A 21,731-nucleotide genomic window follows, 5' to 3' on the forward strand; every position below is an offset into this window, starting at 1 on the left:
AGTTGTTACATCATCTGTGAAGAGCAAATTGTAGCCTGTGAAAAAAAAACACAAGCACTGTACATGTGCATCAGCAAATTCAATGAAAAGCATGCAAAAATGGACGTGAGGCTTTAACTCTGCAGTGCTTTGGTGTACTGTGATGACAGCTTGGTGTCTGCCATTACTAGTATGACCTGAGGGTGCTTGCACCGTTTCAGCACAGAACCATCGGTCACGAAATGTAAAAAATTGACATTTTGCTTATGTCAGAACAGTGTAGCCAAATTGGTTGTGTTAGACTTGGCGCAGCATAGTAAGTCAAACAGTACAGTTTTCTCATGTTGGCAATTTTTAGCATCAGCTGTTTTCAATTTTGTTGTAAAAATACTGTTCTTAACTTTTTTTTAAAGATAGATGTTAACAGTTTTATTTTTGCATAGGGTTTTGCTAGTGTTTCGAGTTTAGGTGGTCATTGAATGCGTTTTGTATCAAAGCAAACACTAAATAATCCTCAGTTTAGTCCACACTGCTGTTGTGCTGACTGTTTTAAGAGTATTAAAAACATGTACTTAGAATTTTGTAAAGCATTTTATCAAGTGTAAAAATGATCTTTGCCTGTAGCTTTTTACATAACCTGCTTTCAATCATTTTCTCCAGCTCAGCATAGTGCAGGCCGGTGAAATCCAGCACAGCTACTTGAGAATGCCAACAGGCTGCGGCCCCTGCGTTCAATCAGCTGTGCCTCACAGTGCAACTATGAGGTGCAGTATGAGACCCATAGAAGAGCTCCATGCTGAGCTCCACTGTGCATCATCAAACAATGTGGATAACCTAAGCTGTGAGGAACCGTGCCTGCTTGTATTTGATATGATTGGAATAATGAGCCTTAGGGTGGAGCTCCATGCTGGGGCCTGCTCTGTGTGATAAGAGCTGGAAATGGGCTTTGTTGTAGTTGCATGCTGTGCTCTGATAAAGATAGTGAAGTGCTGGTTTCTTTGCACATTTTTACTTTCTCTTCACTTTAACTGCTCTATCCTGCAGACCTGTCCAAATACACATTTTCCTGACTTTAAGTCCTTTTGAACCGGAAGCTGCTGCCAAATTTATTTCAGTATAGTGATGTATTTATAGGGGGGTATTTTAGTGCTCCTCCACTAACTCATAGCAAACTAAAGGTTGGAGGAGCTAAGACTGACATCATCAGAGAAGGAATGCCATTCCAGAACGGAAGCAAATATTCAGATTTTGATTATTTATTTATTTATTTTTTCTGTGAATTAACTTGCATGGATTATTTTTCACCTCAACGCTAGCAATGTGTGCTAACAAAGTATATAGAGTCAATTTTGAAGTACACCATCGTTCAAAAGTTTAGGGTCTGTAAGATTTATTTACTATTACTATTTCAAATAAATACTCTTATTTTTAATCATATTAAATATAATATAGCAATAAAATAAATTACAAATGAAATCTAAATAGATACTGCTACTTTTTGTTCATCAGAAATTGTTGTTAACTACTTTTTATGCATCGTTTTTTAATTTTTAAGATTTCATTTGTAATTGAAAACCCTCTTAATATCAGAGATATTGTGGGCAGAAGACATCAAATAAAACTGCCTAAAAGCCTCATCGAATATGGAAAAACACAGATACGCAGAGAAGTGTGTTCTGGACAGAAAACTCAGGTTCAGGTTGTTGGCCAGGTTGAATGGCGGTTGGTGGAGACTGAATAAAAATACATCAGAGGTGGCTTCGATGTATGTCCAGGCAAAGACTGTACCATCTGCGACAGCTGAGGAAATTCAGGGTCTCACCAGCAATCCTGAAAACTTTCTATTCAGGGACCATAGAACGTGTATTGACTCAGTGCATCTCAGTGTCATATGGAAACAGCTCCAATCAGGACTGCAAAGCACTACAGAGAGTTGTGCGCTTAGCTGAGTGCATCTCAGGGTCTGCTCTCCCCTCTCTGCAGGATATCTACCTCAAACGCTGCAAAAGTAGAGCTGTCAAAATTATCAAGGACTCTAATCACCCTGGTAACCGACTATTCACTTTGCTTCCATCTGGTAAGCGCTTCCGTAGCCTGATGGCAAAAACTGAGAGACTTAGGAGGAGCTTCTTCCCCCAGGCCATCAGGCTCCTAAACTCTAACTCTGTGTCATAACATCACTTGACTCAATGTTAACATCACACAAATATCAATAAGCTATTCATAATTTTTCTCTACCTCATATTGCTGCTATTTAAATGCCCTGTACAACTTTTTTGCACATTCCTGTTATATTACTATTTAAGTCAACAACATACTGACCTGCACATTTATATTTATATTTTTTTATCTTTTATTTTATTATTTTTTTTTTTTTCTACTTTTCTTTTTCTTAATATTTGTCTATACAATTGCACTGTCCTTGGAGCGGACCTGACTTACATTTCACTGCTGGTTATACTCTGTATAATTGTGTATGTGACAAATAAAAATCTTGAATCTTGAATCTCAAAATGAATCTTACGGTATGAGAAAACACCAGATTTTATTTTTGATCTATTAATTTTTTGAACATTTTATTCATGGCTCATGCATCAAGGGGATGTTCCATCTTATCTGACCTTTACCATTCTCTGTCTCATATCCTCTTGATTGCACTGAATGACAGGAGCAAATAAATAAACACCTTTATTAAAAAGTAAGGCTGGAAGTTTGGTTTTATCATGCATATTCATGAGAGTGCAAATGAGCTGGAATCTTCATTTGGGATCCAGCAATCTATGACCTTCATTTGCAGATAATACGCAGCAAATATGAATTTTCAAAAAGTCTATAACCACCCCCAAAATGTGTACCTCATTTTTCTTATTTTTTCCCTTTTTCTTTCATTTGAGGCATGAGAAAAAATGAGTGCTAGCACCATTGTTTATTTAGCACTTGAAAGCCTTAATGAAAGCAGTGTCGATAATTTTTGATGGACAGCTGTCGTTAAGCTTTATGGCTGTCAGGAAATAAACTGATTTTCAATTTTATAAATGTTTATATTAAAGCTTAAATTTGTTATTCCTGTGCCACTAGTTGAACCAACTGGAAACAGGAAATCCCACCCCTAAGTCACACCATTGGTAAAGCCAGAATTTGACAAGTTGGACATGTTTGTAAGAACCACTGTGTTTACACTTTTTGGGACAGGTATAGGGTACAGTGTCGTCCACAATTTGTGAAAATGCTTTTCTTCTTTTTTTTTGCATTTTTTAAATATTAGTTATACTGTCAGCATAATCATTAAAAAAAATATTTGCTGCTTAAATTGAAACAGGATGATCAATTTCACAAATTTACTTATTTTATTATTGAAATATTACTGTTATAATGTTACATATTTGTTTTATTTTAATGTCACTACAACCTTTTGTTTATTGCAGGTTTAACCGAACAGCATCACAGATTTTCAGTGTGATTTCAGACTTTTGGATCCCACTGTAGTTATGTCTGTACTACACACTGAACTTGCGTAGGAGAAAATGTTTCAACATTGCTTTCCCTTTAAATCTAGAGCAATATTTAGTTGTGATTTTTCTTGTCCAAAAGTATTTTGTATTTTTCTTGATCTTATAACAGTCCTTTGCTATTGCTGCTTCTCTCTCTCCCTCTCTCTATCTGTGTCTCTGCTGGCCTCATTGTCTCTTTCATGTTGTATTTATTACTTGAGTTTTTTTTTTTTTTCATTATTATCCTATTATCTCCTGAATGTGTTTTCTGACTCATGAGTGTGGGGTGGCAGATAAAAGCGGTAAGCCAATAATTAATGCTTCTGTGAACAGCAGGCTGAGGGTGAAACCCAGATGAAATACAAGAGCTAGAAAATAGAGGTAAAAATAAGTTTATAGGAAACATGGATTTTCCCCCTCGTTACATACAGTTTGTGCTTTTCTATCTGCGTGCACGTCTTGTGTACACCTTTTCGGTTGGATATGCAGAAGATGCAGAGGTGTGTATGTGTGTTTGTTTGTGGGAAGGATGTGGCTTCGACCACTCAAGGTCAGCCCGGTGTTAAAGGCTCATTAACACATTCCTGCTGATCTTTGATCAGTATTGAGTGACATGTGTCCTCTCTGACCTCTTCGATTTGAGCAGCACATGCTTGACCCTGGACCTGTGGTGAGTGGCTATCTATATTGAGAATAAGACAAGTAAGCAAGATTGCTCATTGCAGGGTTCTTCAACATTTTTCATGACCCCTGTTACTGAGTGCTTCATTTTAATCCTGACTTAAAATAACATGCATGTAGTGCAATAAAGTAATCACAGTACATTTCATTACATTTTCACTTCACTTCATTATTCATTGCTTTATTTTATTATTGGAGGGACAACGAAGGGACACATTTAGCTGTACTTTAGCTTTTTTCGGGCTTTCATATGTCTCAGCGAATTAATTGCAATCTTACCTTCTCTCTTAGTTTCACATCCCTCTCTCACTCCTTTTTGCCATTAGATATTCTACACCTCACACACTCTCAACTTCTCGCTTGGTGTCTCGGCTCAATAGCAGTTGGCAGACATTAATTATGAGTTCACAGTTTGAAAATAAAGTGATGCCTACAGGCAAAAAAGGCACCAGTGTTTTATATGCAGATCACAGGTGAGAGTATGTGCAAATATTTAAATTACAGAAATTTATGTAGCTGCTGACACCAGTATTGATTGCTTGTGTCTTTGTCCTTGTGTGTGAATTGCACGGTGGGGCATTCATCATGAGTGGACATTCACCTCATTGTAATTTTGGGATTGTTGTGCTAGACAGGCTTTGCTAAATTATTTCTATGCGTCTGTGGATAATTATGCAGAAATCTACACTGAATTTACACAATAAAAGTTCCACTCGGGTTCATTCTTACTGGTGCATTAAACCACAACAAGAGAAAAGAGTCCAAGCAGAATAGTATATAAGATATCAGCATAAGGATGGATTCATCTCATATGTGACCCTGGACCACAAAACCAGTCTTAAGTTGCACAGGTATATTTTTAGCAATAGCCAAAAATACATTGCATGGGTCAAAATCAACGTTTTGTGGTCCACAGTCACAGATAGGATGCTGCCACTGACACAGTGTCCTGTCCTGTTTATTACAAATGAAATGTTTAATAATTACATTGTCATAGGGGGAGAATAATAATAATAATGAATATTATTATTATTAGTAGTAGTAATAGTAGTAGTAGTAGTAGTAGTACTATTATCATAAAATTGCAAAATACAGTTCCATGTCTGGAGATAAATATTTATGACTGAAAAATTCTCCTGCCATTGGCAAAAAGTTAATTTTTGGACCTGTGTGTGAGGAAAGAGAGGCGGACTACAAAAAAAGGCTTTTAAATGAAGGAATATGTTTATTCAAGCTTTCAGTAGAAAAATACTGCTTAAAAATATTATAACACAATTCAGCAAAAATATTATTAACTCCTTTTCTACATTATCTGTGCAGCTTTATTCATGAGCACCTCCTGCTTGTCCTCTCACAGTTATTTATTTGATTTTGTTTCTCATTAAAAAGAAAGCAACAACAAGAATCACAGTTGAAGTGGAATGCCTTACGGCCATTGAAATTAAAAGTATCTCTGGACTCAAACTCGCTTTGGAGTTTCACATGCACAGAGAACACAAAAAGATACAGAAGGCAGAATTCACTAAAAATAAATTGCACCCACTGATTTACCCACCATTTAGTTTGCATGCACTATATTTACAATGCATTTAGCACCTATTTCACTAAAGGAATTAACTTAATTAATCAGGTAGCAAATAACATCACAAACATGCACAAAAAATTGTGCTATATGCAATTTGCATCAATCTTGTAGACTGATTCTGAGCGCTTTCTAGAAATGTCGTTGACCGCTGTAATATGGCATACTTGAGACTAATTATCAATTAATTACTGCTGTCAGGGTCAACAGACAATGTTCACAAATGTTTCATTTTCAATATTACTAACTTTTGAATAATCTGTTATAAGTGTAAGGTTTACCCTGAAAAGAATGCCAATTTCATGGCACTATTTGCTCTGAGTAAACAGTTTGAACTATATAAGAAAATATATAACTTAAATAAGACAAGAATAGACACATAGATAATAAAACAACAATAATAATGATGCAATTGCAGCTTTTAGAGAATTTAGTGTCATTTTAATATGGATTTCATATGATTAGTGGAAAAGTTTTTGAGCTGAAATGCATGCAGTGGCAAAAATTATTTAGTGAATTCACTCACATTCTTCTGGACAAAAAACAGCTGTATGTTTTCTGGTCACTGTTTAAAAAATATGTTTCCAAAATTGCATTTCCCTTCATCCAGAGTTGTTCTCAGATTTCTTTTTGTGGGTATAATCAGTATATTTTCATCCCATCCACATCCCACATTTTTGGTAGGCACAGATAATGAGGGAAAAAGCTATAAACAGAAACAGGCTGAAAAATAATACTTTCATTATAGTTTAATGTGCTGGGGCTCTGGGGCTGTACTCAACCTCCAGAAGAAAACTAAAGATTATTAGCTGGGTACTCCACAAGATCAGGCTTAAATGGTGTTCTGCTTCGCTACGGTTTGGGCTCTTGCCCTGCTTAAGTGTACAGTTGGTTGCTTAATTTCATGTGTTGAAATGTTGATAAGATATTCACTTTGTCTGGAGATATAATTATAATTATAGATATGCATAAAAATAGTTTTTGGGCTGCTGTGCATGTTTATGTATGTGTCAGTCTTCATAGAATGTTGAGTTTCATGTGTGAGTATCTACTGCATTTGTGTGTTTGACAATGTTTGTGTGGGTCAGTATTCCACGGTTCACACTTTGACCTATTCTAGTGTTTCATGCATGATTTTGATCCACGCTCTCCAAAATACACAAGCACACCGACACTAGACCTTTGAATCTATATCAGTAGTTTTATGCTAATACAGTAATATTTACTATGCCCTACCCTTAATTTAACCCTGACACAACTTGTTGTGGTTGACATTAGATTTAAAGCAAACATGATTTGTCCATTTTATAAGCTTGAAATGTCAGTTCTTGACATGCTTCACTTCACATCTTTTTTTTTAGTTAATTTGGCCCAAGTATAGCTAAACCTACACATAATGTCTTTCTCTCTCTCTCTCTCTCTCTCTTTTGCTTGCTTGCTCTCACACATACATTTGTTTTCTTCTTCCCTTTCACATCTTCTGACAGTAATGTACATTGCTAATGTCTTTGCTCAGTAGCAGGTCATGTCCACTCTGTGTGTGTGTGTGTGTGTGTGTGTGTGTGTGTGCGTGTGTGCTGTATTCACCCTTAGATTTTATTTCAATTAACTAGGCCATTATCCATTTGCATTACAGTCCACTAGTTTTGTGTTTACCTGGACCATTAACAAACATTAATTCCTCAGTTGACCCGGCACCAGACTGCAGCCGGTGTGGAATAAGAACAGCTCTGTGCAAAAGAAAAGATCTCTGCTAATGCTTAATTAATACACATAGTAAATCAGACATCAACATTAATTTGTAGATTAAGCAAAATAGGCACTATTCTAGCAACATACCAGAAAAAATGCAAATAGACAAAGATGAAAATGTATTCAAACCTGACACTTTAAATAGTTCAACCTCACATTCAGACGGAATTTCCATATCTATATCAATGCATATGCCAATTCCATTTGAATGCGAGTGAACTATTTAAAGTCTCAGGTTTGAAAACATTTAGTCCTAATTGCATTTTTTTCTAGAATGTAGCTACTTTATAGAGCTATATACTGTATAGAGCTACATTTTTATCTGTCTGTCAATCTATCTATATATATATAGAGAGAGAGAGAGAGCGAGAGAGAGAGAGAAAGAGAGAGAGAGAGATGGATAGATAGATAGATAGATAGATAGATAGATAGATAGATAGATAGATAGATAGATAGATAGATAGATAGATAGATAGATAGATAGATAGATAGATAGATAGATAGATAGATAGATAGATAGATAGATAGATAGATAGATAGATAGATAGACAGACAGATAGAAAGATTTCTGAATAGCTTATGCTTCTGCTGACATTACCCTATGCTACTGTTGACAAGAAGATCTAAACAGGTGTTGTATGTTAAATGCTTGACAGCATGCGGTTGTGTGCTTATTTTTGACATTTTCATGCCAAATCATTAGCACACCTCCTGTTTTCAAAGAAATGTCAAAGCAGCTTCTTAACCACCATATGCTTTACATCCAACTAAGACTAAGATAAAATACATTTTTAAGACTTTCCTCTCTCTCAAAAAAAAAAAAATTCAAAGTGGTTTATCAACTTTGTTAAGCAGCTTAACTATAAAATTAGCATAGTTCCTGTCAGCTAAAATAGCAGATCGCTTTAGTCCCTGAAGTGATTTGCTAGATATTTCCTCAGGTAGTTTTGAGAGCAAATAGGTATTTGTGCTTAATGTTTTTTCGTATAGCCATTTTAATTAATTCAATCTAATTCTACATGAATTTTTTTCAAACTCTGAATCAAGTCTGAAAGACTTTAATTAGATGAATTAAGGAAGGATTGATTTTGATTATTAGAAACTGTGTCTCATTGACAATCAATAGGTCTACATCATAATGGATTAAAATGAATCAAAGCAGATTGCTTGATATTGGTGTGAGTGATAAGTGGGCAAACTTCTTTCATGGATAAACATTTCAAAAGGAAGAAGATCAGCGAATTAATTATACAGCTGTGATTGTCAGATAAAAGTGAGATTGCTGTTTCAAGTTGTGTAATGAATTCTACTCCACTTCAGGGTTTATTCATCAGTTAGTGCTGATAATGGCTCTCTCTCTCTCTCTCTCTTTCTCTCCTTCTGTTAGTGTGGATTTGGTTCACGCACAGCTGCGTGTGTGTGAGGGCCGCAGTCTTCCTGAGCTGGGTCTCGAGCAGGACAAGATCCAGATCAATGGCTGTGCCATTCAGTGCTGGGTCACTACAGAAGACCCCTCCCGTGGTTTTCAACCAGACACAGGTCGCATAGAGGTATGCCTGCAAAATGACATGCAGTTATGCAAATTACAGTAACATACCCCTGTTAATAATACAGGACTTGACAGATTGTGAAGTAACAGGAAACAAATGTGAAGCAACAAGAAACCAGAAACAAATCCCTGTTATTAGTCCATTCAATAACATCTTAATTCATAATAAAATAAAGGTATTGTCTTTCCCTATAATTTAATTTGTTTTATAACCTTTTATGTTTTTGAGAGCTTTGTTTTTGTCCAGAAACCAAGAATTGAATCTAAAGCTACAATCTTGTTGTTTTACGATCTGGCCATTACTGTAAGGGAACTGTTGTGTGTGTGTCATGTGTTCCTGCCTAATGTTTCCTTATTTGGTTTGTTTCCTGTCCTTGTTAAGCGTAATCATTAGTTAATTCTTGTCTAGCCGTGTTTGTCTCGTTATCTATGATTTACCTGTGTATATTAGTCCTGTCTGTTCAGTTAAACTTCGTCTGGTCTACTCGTTACTCCCCGGTGTTCCTGTTGATGTCTACCTTGCCTTGTCCTGCCCTGATGTCATGATTAAAGTCTGTTATTTGAGTTTATATCCTCGTCTGCGTGTTCCTGGTTCCTCCCTCGTGTGTGCACCGTGACAGAAGACCAGACCACAACAGTAAGCGGCGCCCCTTCACCTCGTTTTGTTTTCCGTTTTTTGAAAAGTTTTTTGTTTGTTCCTGTTCTGTTTGTCCCTCGCGGCATGGAAGTCGCCACTCGTCCTTCTGCCCTAGCCCACGACAGGTCGGCGTGGGAGTTCGGCAGGATTGCCGCGAGTGCCGCGAGTCCGTTGGCCGCGAGCCCTCCAGTCTGCCGATCGCGGGAGAAGTTCGCCGCCGTCCGCGGCTCCCAACCTCGCCGCTCACCCCGAGCCCGCCGTTCGCGGGAGTTCACGCCGCCGTCCGTGGCACACCAAGCCCGCCGTTCGCGGGAGATCACGCCGCCGTCCTGTGGGGAAAGCCCACCCACCGTCGGCGGCTCCCCCTGTTCACGCCGCCGTCCGCTGCTCCCCTGTGCACGCTGCCGGTCCGCCTCTGACTCAATGCCCGCCGGATTGCCGCTGACTCAAGCCCACCGGATTGCCTCAAGCCTGCCGGCCGCCGCCTCTAGCCCTATCCCCGTGGATCAAGTCCACATGTCACGGCCAGGAGTGCCGTGTGTATGTCTCGTTGTGCCCACAGGAACATTTTAACTTGTCATGTCTTGTCTTGTCCATGGAGACTCGTCTGGGGCAGGCGGCTCCTTGAGTTGTGGCCATGGAGGCCAGTCGCAGCCGCTTGCCCCCCTGTCGCAGAAGTGGAGGAGGTTGCTGAGGGACCCTGTGAGGGCCCCTGACTCCTCGTCATGCCCAGAGGAAGCCTCAGCTTCCTAGCCAGCCCAGGAGGGCTTCTGGTTCCTGTGGGATGTCCTGTCCTGTTTGTCTGACCCTGGAGGGTTTCCTGTCGTCTCATGTACTGTCTTGTTTGTCTAGCCCCGGAGGGCTCCTGATACCCCCTGGATTCCCCAAGGAAATTTTGGGGGGGGGGGGGGTAGTAGAGCTCTGGGTGGAGTGGGCGGGCCGTAGGAGGCCACGGCCATGAAGACCACCCGCCATGGCTTCCTGAGCTCCCAGCTCCGCCGGGGCCTCCGTCTGTTCTGCTCTGGAGGTCCCCGTCCTGTGTTTCTGTGGATGTCTGTCCTGAGGGGCCTCCAGAGCTCCAGAGCCTAATCATTAGTTAATTCTTGTCTAGCCGTGTTTGTCTCGTTATCTATGATTTACCTGTGTATATTAGTCCTGTCTGTTCAGTTAAACTTCGTCTGGTCTACTCGTTACTCCCCGGTGTTCCTGTTGATGTCTACCTTGCCTTGTCCTGCCCTGATGTCATGATTAAAGTCTGTTATTTGAGTTTATATCCTCGTCTGCGTGTTCCTGGTTCCTCCCTCGTGTGTGCACCGTGACAATTACAGTGGCTACACTTATTTATCTGGATTTCTCTCTGCACTCTGCATTCATGCACAATAAAACACACAAAAACTCTCGCAAAGAGGCATTATTTTGACGAGTCATCAAGCAGCGAGCATTGATCGAAAGCGATTTTCAGGGAGTGCTCTTATTGAGTTGAAAGAGGACATGCTTAAATTGACACAATGTTCTGTTCCAGTGGAAACATTTTAATGTTCCTGAGAAAACCATCACAAGAGCAGAACAAGCCCCATTCATCTGGGTTGGGTGCTGCTGAGTAACTGCACTTAGCTCTCATTTTACAAAGAAATCTGGCTTTGTATAATGCCATTTCAACTGTGGATGGTCTAAAAACCTCAACATGTTGGAACAGGGTACATTAGTAATATGCCTTAATTACTTAAGCCTTGACTTGAGGATTCTGTGCTTCACTCAAATGATGTTCAGACCAAATACTTGTATTCAACATTTGTAAGTGTTTCAAATATTTGAGTCCTAAAAATGTAATTTAGACCTTTTAAATACAGTATTGTCATCATGCAGGTAATGATGACTGAAATCTTTTTTTCTTCTTCTTATGGAGCTACTAAAAGCCAACCAATCCATGTTTCTGGGTATTTTATTTTGACTTTTATTTACAAAAATCAATGAAACTCATCTTATTGTCAGAACAAATATAATTTAATTAATGAATGTATTGTTTTTAAACAGGTAGCTGTGCAAAGTGTGATTGCATCATGACTTCAAAATGTGACATGTCTACAGATTCCCAACCCAAGATAAAAGTTTTAGTGTTGTAGAAATTGCTTTGACATTAGGTGATTATAACTACACATTTCATATTTCATATTCATATTTCATCTCTGAATTGGATACTATTTGACATATCAAAATAGCTTTAGTAAAAGTTTAGGAAGTTAGACCAGAGTGCCTATGGAAACACAGAAACACTCTGCCTTGCTCTCTCTGACTCATCTGTTTCTCATTACTTGTTACATCTTTCCTGCCTGAAATCTTCACTTTATCTTTTGTTTCTGTCTTTAGCCTGGTGCAATGACAGATACCTGAGTCTCATGGGGCTTGAGTGTACCTGTCTCAACCAAAAAAACAGATATTTATTTTTTTAACAAGTTTTCTGCATAAAAAATGCTATTGCAATTTAAAATTCCAAGTTTGCTGTGCTTGTTTGTAGGACTGCAGAATTTGTCAAAAATCGTGGGATTAGTCAATATATTAATCAATATGGCTATACAATAATAATAATAATAATCACCATCATAATTTTATGTTATATTATAATAACAATTACAATACTAATATTAATGGCTGTCTTAATTTCAAATGTTAAAAAATATTTTATTTTATTTTAACCGAAAACCACAAGGAACTCCTAAAGCTACTCTTTTCTTGATAAGTGCTTCTCGTTAAAAATATGGGAAGATGGCTGCCACATGTTGTGTTACTAAATGCATGTTAAAGTGACTCAAACTCTATGCAGCCGCAGAGTTGGAGTTTGTGTTGAACAGTATTTAGCATGGGACTAGCAGCCCTGAGACAGTACAGATACTGGCAGATGAGCTGATCGCGTGTGAAAGAACACTGTTCTCTGAAACATCCACATACATGTATTTAATTCAATTGCAGCTTTTGCGATTTGATAATTTGGTTTTATTTTGATTAAGTCTGCATCCCTATGTTCCCCAATAATGAATGTGTATGAATGACAAAAAGTTATCCACACTGTAAAAAAAACAAAACTAATTTTACAGAAAATAACTCTTTTTACAGTAGTTTTCTGTTATTTCAAATTACATTAAAAACAATTAAAAAATTAAAATTAAAAACAATATCTGTAAATTAACAGCTTGACTGTTATTTTAGGTACTATATCATTAAAGACAAAATACAGTATTTTTTTCTTTTTTTACAGGAAAATTACTGTATTATTTTTTACAGTATTTTTGTGTTATTTTAAATTATGTTCAAAACTTTGTAAAATTACAAACAATATCTGTAAATTAACAACTTGACTGTTATTTTAAGTATTATTTAATTTATGGGAAATTACAGTAATTCTAATTTTTATTAAAAAAATAATGTATTATTTATACAGTATTTTTTCTTTTTTTCTTAAATTATGTACAAATTTACATACAATTACAAAAAATAATCTGTAATTAAATAATGTAGCTCATTATATTAAAGGTTTATGTCCATACTAATAATTTAATGTTTTTCATTGTAATTTTAAAGTAAATACTTTATGTAAAAATAAAGTAAATAAGGTTTTACACTGCCCTCCAAAAGTTTGGAAACACCCCTGGCAAAGTGTGGTTTTGGACAATATCAGCATAAATTCTTAACATTTTTTGGTGCAAATACATTAAAGTAACTTGACATTATCATTGAAGACCAGCAATAAAACATAATAATGGCAATATATACATGTCAAAGTCAGACATGCCCCTTTGCCAGCTGTGATGCCTGGTTACTGGTTTAAACTTGGGCCAGGTTTTTAAAAGATTTTTGGGTCAGCACACCTTAATACTGTAGCTTCAACAATTGATTGCCAATTCGAAGTCAATATTTGAATAAACTGACAGCTCGGATTCCCAGATTATGCAGAGTGTAATAGCTGCTAATGGTGGATATTTTGATGAATTGAAAATTTAAGTTTTTTCTATGTATAAACTGTTTATGTAATAAAATATGTCTTCGTAGTTTGTGTTGTCCCTTATCAGTGCAAAATTATTACAAATTAAAAAGGATTCATGCCAGTATTGTCCAAAACCCCACTTTTCTAGGGCGTTTCCAAACTTTTGGAGGGCAGTGTATATTTAGATGTATTTTTATATTCAAACTCTTTAATTTTATGTATAATAGAAATAGAATATATATAGAATAGAAAATCAGCCTTTAAATCCACAAATCATGTAACCGTTCAATAAAAAATGTATTGCATTAAAAAATATATATATTTTTATAAAGAAAAAATCAACCAATAGAGTGAGTGTATAAAGTATACAGTCTATAAGAGAAATGTAACAGACAGACACATGTAATCACAAGAATTGATTTCAGAAATGTCAAAAAGCAGTACCACGGTAGTCCAAAAGAAATATCTAACCAGCATTAAGTGATGTTTTTCAGTGAGCTAGATGTGTGAAATGCATCTGTTTATCCTATTTTTAAAAACAATAATGATAAACGATACTACAAAGAAATACTTTATGGCTTTCTTATCACTGTTCACCTTTCTTAAATGACAAAAAGAAGCTTGGACGTTCTCTCTAGCATCTCATTGGGAGAGGAATCAGGGTTGAAACTATGAAACTATTAATGTGTCCTGTATCTCTAACTTACAACTATCCATCCTTTCCTTTCCTCCCACTTCCTCTGTTTGCTTAATTTTCTCTTTCTTGTTTTTTTCTTCCCAGCAGGTAGAACAGCAGATATGATCCGAGAGTGGGGGGCTCAGCAAACATAGATGTAGTTCAACCGTGAAATGTGTGTACCTAAAAAAATACACTGTTAAAAATGCATGGCCAAACATAATAAATCCTTGGTTGGATGAATAAGTCATGGCTTGAGTGCTCCAGAGAGGTGGAAGAGATGCACAGAGGGAGGAAAGAGAGAGAAAGCTCAGCGAGAAAGGGCTTAAAATGTCTGGCCCAGCAAGAGATCATAGCATTTTAGTTGATCGAGAGAGAGAAAGAGAGATAAAGAGGTGAAGAAAATGAAAGAATGACTCCCAGAGCACAGACATGCACACAGTCCTTCTGAGAAACAGTGGGATACAGAAAGAGATGGGGACAATTGAATTAAAATGCTGTTGACAGTAGATTTCTCGTTGCTTGGCTTTTGGAGACTGTCTACTCACACTTTGTATACTTAGGAGTTGAATTTACTTACTAATTTGAGAAACTTCAATTCAGTTCAATGAAAACATGTCTCATTAAGTTCACCTAATGTGGTCTTAAAAGAGTCAGTTTAACAATTTAATTGAAGCTGTTTAATTGTACAGTAGGTAGATTCAGTTAAATAATTTCTAAATGTTAAAAATGCTAAATTTAAATGTTTCTACTCAATCATTTCAGTTGATTCACTCTCATTAACTAAATTATAGTCATCATATTAATTATATTGTCAATTATCGGACTCTGGCTCAGTCAAACATGATAGATTTACCCAATATTTATGTATGCCTAAAGCTAATTTTTGACGAGCAAAATTATTTCAAACAGTTTCCAACTAATCACCCTAATGATGACTGTGTATGTCTGTGTATGTGAGTATTATAAAGAACAAAAACTTCTATTAATTCTTAAAAACAACTATGTGCCCCTAAATTGCTACCCTTTTTTCAAGCATACCAAATTAAATTATTCAAGCGCACAGGCTTATGTGTATTCCCCCAAGCTACAGTGCTCAGTAGCAGACACAACAATACGAAGTTCATTGCTGAGGCTTAGCTTTATTAAGGATTTATCATTCAGTCTAATTAGCTACGTTTTTACCAGCCAGAGCAATATTTCTTCCAAATAAAGAAATACTGCATATTGTTGTTATTGTGTTTGTAGAATAAACACAAGTTAGTATGGCCAGTCAGATCAAAGAGAGAGTATTTTGTAATTCATAATTTTATTAATTAGATTTTTTATTTTAAGCTTTATGTAATCCAAATACTTTCAGGAAGAATGTCCTCCGCTCCCTTCTTATTTATTAGTTTGTTTGTATATTTGTCGAAAATAATGCACATCACACCTCTGTTTATCAATTGGGTCTGCACCCCTTTACCGAAATGCATTACTTTAGAATTGTTGCCCTCTAGAAGCTTGCATTCTGCTAGTGAACGGTGCCATCTCAAAGAGGCACAAAATCACTTTCACTGACTTTTACATTAAATGTTCCCTCCTGGTAGAATGACCTGCCCAAATCAATCCGAGTCCTTAGCCATCTTCAAGATCGGTTAAAACACATCTCTTCCATCTTTATTTGACCCTCTAACCCTAGCACTCTCTATTCTAATTCTAATCTTGCTTTTTTTAAAACTTGCCCCTTTTAGACTTGCTGTCACGACAAGGAGGAAGCAGAGATGCAGGTGAAACAATGGTATTTATTATAGTCAGATGACACGAACACAGCACAGTCTCTCGGATGGGATGGTGACGCAGGGACAAGATGGACAGCGTGCTGATGATGAGTGGTGACGGTGAATCCAGTGCCGGTGAACATCCAGATGACGAAAACCACGAAGACTCCAGACAGACGAGGACCAGGAACACTGAAGCAGACGGCACACGAAGCACGAAACGGAGGACATCAACAACGATCTGACAATGAGAGGAGTGTGCGGTGAGGCTTTATAGGTGAGTGGATTGGCAGCAGCTGGTGCGGGGAGTGAGATCAGCTGGCGCACTGATGAGCGCTGGCGGTAACGCCCACTCACACATCCACACACACAGAGAACAACAATTACACGAGACATGAAGAACCCAGTGAATTCATGAACCGTGACAGTACCCTCCCTCCTAGGAACGCCTCCTGGCGTTCCCAGACTCCCTTACCTGTCGATTGTAATCATCAATAAGGGAGTGATCCAGGATGTCTCTAGCCGGTACCCAACTTCTCTCCTCCGGACCGTAACCTTCCCAGTCCACCAAGTACTGGAATCCGCGTCCCCTCCGCCTAGAGTCCAGAATACGATTGACCGAATAAGCGGGTTCCCCTTCTACAAGTCGCGGTGGTGGGGGAACCGGGGCTGGCGGATTTATGCGTGCATAAAACACGGGTTTAATTTTGGACACATGGAAAACGGGATGAATCCTCCTGTACACTGGAGGGAGATTGAGGAGGACTGTCACCGGACTAATGATCTTGGTGACAGCGAACGGGCCAATGAATTTAGGAGCAAGTTTATTAGACACGGAGCGGAGAGGAATGTTCTTAGTAGAAAGCCACACTTTGGAACCGACGACGTATACGGGAGGTCTAGACCGGTGGCGATCGGCCTTGGCCTTGGTGCGCGCTCCCACCTGGAGTAGAGTCTCGCGGGCTCTAGTCCAAGTGCGATGACACCTCTGGACAAAGGCGTGGGCGGAGGGAACCGCGACTTCGGATTCCAGACTAGGAAAAATTGGTGGCTGGTAACCTATACTGCATTCAAACGGAGACAGGCCCGTAGATGACACTGGTAACGAATTGTGGGCATACTCCACCATCGACAGTTGTTGGCTCCATGAGGAAGGATTCTTGGAGACCAGACATCGCAACGTTCTCTCCAAATCCTGGTTGGCTCTCTCAGTTTGACCATTGCTCTGGGGATGAAACCCTGAGGACAGACTAACAGTAGCACCCAGCAATTTACAAAACTCTCGCCAAAATTTGGACACAAATTGGGGTCCTCTGTCGGAAACGACGTCCGTCGGGAGGCCATGTAACCGAAAGACGTGGTCAACGACTGTTACCGCTGTCTCCTTGGCTGAGGGTAATTTGGGCAAGGGAATAAAGTGGGCCGCCTTCGAGAATCGGTCCACCACGGTCAAAACTACCGTGTTACCCTGAGAGGGTGGGAGGGCGGTGACAAAATCTAGAGCGATATGGGACCAGGGTCTCGAAGGGACCGGCAGCGGTTGAAGGAGCCCATCTGGGGGTCTATTGGAAGTCTTACCAGTGGCACAAACTGAGCAAGCCAAAACAAAACTGTGAACATCACGAGCCATAAGTGGCCACCAAAATCGTTGCTTGACTAAAGATGTAGTGCGACTGACTCCTGGATGACAAGCCACATTGGAACAATGACCCCACTGAATAACGTCGGACCGTAATCCCTCCGGCACAAATAACCGGTTCGGTGGGCAGCCGTCCGGAGGCGTTACCCCTTGTAAGGCTGTTTTGACCTTCGATTCGACCTCCCATGTGAGTGTGGAGACAATTAGTGTCTCTGGAAAAATGCACTCGGGAGTAGACGGGCGATCGGAACGGTCAAAAATACGTGATAAGGAATCGGGTTTGATGTTCTTGGAACCCGGGCGGTACGAGAGAGTGAAATCAAAACGTCCGAAAAAAAGTGCCCACCGAGCCTGCCTGGAGTTCAATCTTTTGGCAGTTCTAATGTATTCCAAGTTCTTATGATCGGTCCATACGATAAAAGGTACCCCCGACCCTTCTAACCAGTGACGCCATTCCTCCAATGCTAACTTGACTGCCAACAACTCTCGGTTACCAATGTCATAATTACTCTCGGCAGGGGACAAACGATGGGACAAAAACGCGCATGGATGCATTCTGTCGTCCGCCGGAGAGCGCTGGGATAGCACTGCACCTACCCCCACCTCTGACGCATCGACCTCCACCACGAACTGACGTGATGGATCAGGGGTGACTAAGATGGGGGCTGAAACGAAGCGGCCCTTTAGTTTGGCAAACGCAGCCTCGGCTGCGTCTGACCACCTGAACGTAGTCCTGGGGGAGGTCAAGGTGGTCAGAGGCGCGGCTAGTTGGCTGAAATTGTGAATAAAACGCCGGTAGAAGTTGGCGAAACCCAGAAACCTCTGTAGGGCCTTACGGGAATCTGGACTTGGCCACTCCACCACAGCCTTAACCTTGTCAGGATCCATGCGCACTCCCTCGGATGACACAATGTACCCTAGAAAGGGAACAGACTGTGCATGAAAAGCGCATTTCTCCGCCTTGACAAAAAGCCCATTCTCTAGCAACCTCTGAAGCACTCGCCGGACGTGCTGCACATGTTCCTGGAGAGATGAAGAAAAAATCTGTATGTCATCCAGGTAAACGTATATGAACTGATCTACCATATCTCGCAGCACGTCATTGACGAGTGCCTGGAAGACCGCTGGGGAGTTGGACAGCCCGAAGGGCATGACCAAGTATTCAAAGTGCCCCCTAGGGGTGTTAAAAGCAGTCTTCCACTCATCCCCCTTCCTAATGCGGACCAAATGATAAGCATTACGTAAATCCAATTTTGTGAAAATAGACGCTCCCTGCAATCTCTCGAAGGCTGAAGACATTAACGGCAAAGGATAAGTATTCTTTACCGTGATGTTGTTCAGTCAATCAATACAAGGTCGCAGGGACCCGTCCTTCTTCCCCACAAAAAAGAACCCCGCCCCCGCTGGAGAAGAGGAGGGACGGATGAACCCCGCTGCTAGAGAATCAGAAATATATTTCTCCATAGCCTCTCTCTCTGGAACAGAAAGTGAATATAACTTGCCCTTAGGCGGAGACGTACCTGGCAGTAACTCTATAGCACAGTCATAGGGACGATGTGGAGGGAGAGAAGCAGCCCGAGACTTATTGAACACCTCCTTCAGGTCGTGATACTCCGTGGGCACGTTTGACCAATCCACTGCCTCCTCCTGAAACGTAGAAACATAAACAGACGGACAAGCAGACATAAGACAAGACTCATAACATTTACTGCTCCACTCCGATACTGTTCTCTGCTGCCAATCGATTCTGGGGTTGTGCTTGATGAGCCAGGGGTGACCTAAAACAATGGGTGCGAGGGGGGAGTCCAGAACGTAAAAGGAGATGGTTTCAGAGTGGTTGCCAGATACAATGAGTGTGACGGGTCCGGTGGTGAAGGAAATGATGGGAAGGGCTTGGCCATTGAGGGCGTGAACATCGATGGTCTGTGTGAGGGGTCGAAGGGGAACTTGAGTCCTATGTGCAAAAGCAGAGTCCATGAAATTACCCTCAGCCCCAGAATCCAGCAGTGCGTGACAGTCCTGAGTGTGGGCTGACCATCGTAGTCTTACCGGGAGGAGTGTAGATCTCGATGAGGTCTGCTCAGCGGAGATCCCACCCGACAGTAGCCTCAGACCTACTGTCGGGCTTGCCCCTTTTACTGGACAGTTGTAGGCGAAATGTCCTGCCGTGCCACAGTACAGGCACAAGCCCTGGGATCTCCGCCTCTCCTTCTCCTCCCGGGAAAGCCGAGCTCGCCCGACCTGCATGGGCTCGTGATCGTAGACGGGACTGACCGCGTCCCTGCCGCTGGCTCGTGGTGTAGACGTCTCCCCAGGAAGCCGAGCGGGTAACCTCCGCCGCTCGACTCGAGAGAGTCGGGAGTCTACACGCAACGCCAGATCGACAAGCCCATTGAGTGTGGGGGGTAGGTCCAGGGCATAGATCTCCCTCTGGACGCGATCAGCCAGCCCATGCAGGAACATATCCCACTGCGCCTCCTCGTTCCACTGACACTCTGCCGTCCAGGGTCCTGAACTCGATGGAGTAGTCAGAGACGGATCTCTCCCCCTGTTTGAGATCCGCCAGACTCCGCGCGGCTTCTCTCCCAGCGACCGCGCGGTCAAACACTCTCTTCATCTCGGCGGAGAGTGTCTGAAACGAGGCGCAGCATGGATCCTGGTTCTCCCACACCGCTGTTCCCCATAATGCTGCTCTCCCAGTCAGCAGCGTGAGCACGAACGCCACCTTGGTCTGCTCGCTGGCAAAGGTCTTGAGCTGCAGGGAGAAATGCATAGCACAGCGAGTCAGAAAGGCACGGCAAAAGTTCGGCTCACCGCTGTATAGTTCTGGAGTTGGTAGGCGGGGCTCTGACTGGGAGACGCTCTCCTGTGGTACGAAGGGAGCTAGCGGTGTGGGTGGCGCAGCGGGACTTTGCAGATGTTGCATTTGCTGGGTGAGCTCAGACACCTGCGCCACAAGAGCACGAATCGCCTGTCCCGACTCCTTCATGCTCCTTTCCTGGGCATCCATCCGAGAGACGCTGGATCTTAGAAAATCCTCCCGTGAAGAAGTAGTTCCACTTGCTGCTTCCATTGTAGGTCAGATCGTTCTGTCACGACAAGAAGGAGGAAGAAGAGATGCAGGTGAAACAATGGTATTTATTATAGTCAGATGACACGAACACAGCACAGTCTCTCGGATGGGATGGTGACGCAGGGACAAGATGGACAGTGTGCTGATGATGAGTGGTGACGGTGAATCCAGTGCCGGTGAACATCCAGATGACGAAAACCACGAAGACTCCAGACAGACGGCACACGAAGCACGAAACGGAGGACATCAACAACGATCTGACAATGAGAGGAGAGTGCGGTGAGGCTTTATAGGTGAGTGGATTGGAAGCAGCTGGTGCAGGGAGTGAGATCAGCTGGCGCGCTGATGAGCGCTGGCGGTAACGCCCACTCACACATCCACACACACAGAGAACAACAATTACACGAGACATGAAGAACCCAGTGAATTCATGAACCGTGACACTTGCACTCTTTTAATTTATTAACTGCTTGTTTTCTTTAAAAAAAAACACTAGCTTCTATCTATTTGTTTTCTTTTATTTATTATACAATTAAAAAAAGCAAAAACAGGCCTCTAACAGTAGCTTGCTCTATTGTTTGTTTGTAAAACATTTCCCATGATCTGCCAAGAGAAGAGAAAAAAATGTAAAGAGCAAAGAATGGGACTTAAGAGTGATTGAGTGAATATGGTATTGTTCTGTATGATATGTGGAAAGAGAGAAAGAGAAAGAGCATGTTAAGAGGCTCTTTTTTCATAACTGAACTTTTTATGAGCAGTTTTAGCTGTCTGATCGTGAATGGCAATGGTTTTCTGCTGCAACGTGAACAGTCACTGTGAATTGTGCCCCGTCTGTGTGAGACCTTCACATGCACATTCACACACTCTCTCTCACACACACACAAACACACACGCCTGCTTCCTCCATGCAATCAGAATAAATTGAATTCCTCT

At 40.7% G+C, this 21,731-nt stretch overlaps 1 pseudogene across 1 annotated transcript in view; it reads left to right on the forward strand.

The window, feature by feature from the left end:
- LOC306870258 (pyruvate carboxylase, mitochondrial-like) overlaps window positions 1-21,731 on the forward strand; it is a 373,186-nt pseudogene that overhangs the window by 111,481 nt on the left and 239,974 nt on the right. Inside the window, exon 12 of the transcript in view lies at window positions 8,873-9,035. The product of the transcript in view is annotated as a pyruvate carboxylase, mitochondrial-like (transcript). The remainder of the gene's footprint in view (window positions 1-8,872; window positions 9,036-21,731) is intronic.

Source organism: Barbus barbus, assembly GCF_936440315.1.
Source record: "Barbus barbus genome assembly, chromosome: 1".
NCBI lineage: Eukaryota > Metazoa > Chordata > Actinopteri > Cypriniformes > Cyprinidae > Barbus > Barbus barbus.